Raw genomic sequence first — 2,500 nt, 5'->3', positions numbered from 1 at the left:
TCGTCGCTGTTTTTATCGTTGAACAGCAGTCGTGAGTGTTGTTGATGCGGTTGTTGTTTGTTGTTGTTGTTGTTGCTGTTGTTGCTGTTGTTGTTGCTACTATTGTTGCTCAGAAAACGTTTACTCTCATGATGGTGATGCTGTTTGAAATGAAGGTGGAGATGTTGCTGGTCGTGATGTTGCATTGTCGTGACGTCATTATGACGTTGCTGATGACGCTGCTGATGATGTAGGTGCATATACTGATGCGGCTGTTGCTGCTGCTGGCTATAATGAAATGATGACATCATTTTCGGACCCGGAAAGATTGCGGGCAGAAAAAATGGCGGAGTAGGTAGATTTGTTTGGGGCGATTCTCCCGAACTACAAAACGATGGAAAAGAAGAAGACGACGACGACAATGTTGCAGTTGGTGGCGATGATGACGTCGTTGTACTCATTTCAAAAGCTAAACGTTGAAGGTGCTGGTTGTGAAGAAGAGGTTGATGTGAACTAGGAGGATGATGGCTTGGATTCGTGTGATGACTGCTGTTGCTATTGCCGCTACTGCTGCAGCTGCTGCTTAAAAGTGATTTAGGATGGAAAGGATGAGGAGGAAGATGAAGAAGATGATGGGGATGATGAGGATGAATCGACGGTCTCAAATGTAACGGAAACATCTAGAAATAAATAACGAACAAAACTGGTCGTCAGTTATAAACAGAGTACCAGTTCAATTCAATTCAATGTAAATTAATAATAAAAATATTCATATCAATGATAATAATAATAATAATAATAATAATGAGAAGAAGAAGAAGAAGAATATGAGGATGGTGATGTTGATTGAAAAATTATATTAAACCTTCAAGTCAATTTTGCTTTCGTTGAATTAATTGAACGTCTCAAAATGCTAACATAGTTTACTATAATTCAGATAATCAATTCATCAATTCACTTTCATAACATCATAATTCACAATTCATTTTCATTACAAATTTTCTTCCCAAATCTTCGGAAAGTTAATAAGTAAAATATCAAAATTTTGACAACCTAGCATTTTATATATTCGCGTTCGTCTATTTGCCATGGGTGGAGTTAGCACATAACGATCCACCAACAGGAAAGCGATGTTCATTTTGACTGACAAAAGTCTGTATGTTTGTTTGTATGTATGTGTGTGTGTATGTATGTATGTATGTATGTATGTGTAGTTATTTGTGTTAAGAGATGAGTATGAGTATGTAGATATATCCTGTGTATGTGTCTATGTATACATATTGTATATATATATATATATATATATATATATATATATATGTGTGTGTGTGTGTGTGTGTGTGTGTGTGTGTGTGTGTGTGTGTGTGTGTGTGTGTGTGTGTGTGTTGATTAAATAACCTAACAACCCATATGTATAAAATTATATTTGTATAAACTTATATGTAGATATATGTATGTACTGTACCCAACTGTTTGAATACATAATTGGTAGGTATGTGTGCATATATGTTTGTATGTATATATGTATGTATGTTTGTATGTATGTATGTTTGTATGTATGTATCTATGTAGGTATGTATGTATGTTTGTTTGTTTTTATGTATGTATTTAAGTTTGTATGTTTGTATATATGTTTGTATATATGTTTGTATATATGTTTGTATATATGTTTGTACGTTTGTGGTGTTTGTTCTGTGTGTCTAAGAGATCAGGAATCTTCCGTCTGTTTTGACAAATGCAATTAGCGGATTGACGTTTGAATTGTTATGCACCGTCTTGTTGCTTGCTTGTTTGTTTGTGTGTGCGTATGTGCGTGTATATGTGTGTGTGTCTTTATCTTTGTAGTTGTATGTGTGTTTCTGCGTGCGTTTGTGTCTTTGTATTTTTGATTGTGTTTATGAGTGCAGAAGTAAAATCATTGTAGCCATGAAGAAGTCATCACCAGCCTTCACCACATTATTATGTCTCGGATGGTTGATTTTTGCTATAATGACCAATAGACCAGTACAACTGTTGCCACAATTTTTCAAGTGACTAAGATTGATGATGATGATGATGATGATGACGATGATAATGATGATGACGACGACGATGATGATCACAACCCCAACCATCATCATCATCATCGTCGTCTTCGTAACGGTCTTATTAGCCGCATGTCATATAATTATTTTGGACACTACCTCTATGTAAATATTAACGTTTCGACACCATAAAATAATAATATTAATAATTATAACATTTTCATCATCATCAGCATTATTATTATTTTTTTTTATATTATTATTATTATTATTATTATTATTATTATAGTTATCGTCATAATTATCACCGTCATTAAGGAACTTTATCATGGACACGAACAGTTGGAGTCAGTGAAGCGATGGAAGTGGTGATGATAAAGACTATGACGATGACGATGATGATGATGATGATGATGATGATGATGATGATGATGATGATGATGATGATGATGATGATGATGATGATGATGATGATGATGATGATGATGATGGTAGTG

The sequence above is a fragment of the Helobdella robusta genome (assembly GCF_000326865.2).
Source record: "Helobdella robusta unplaced genomic scaffold HELROscaffold_148, whole genome shotgun sequence".
NCBI classification, from domain to species: domain Eukaryota; kingdom Metazoa; phylum Annelida; class Clitellata; order Rhynchobdellida; family Glossiphoniidae; genus Helobdella; species Helobdella robusta.
Note: the sequence above shows the minus strand (reverse complement) of the source record.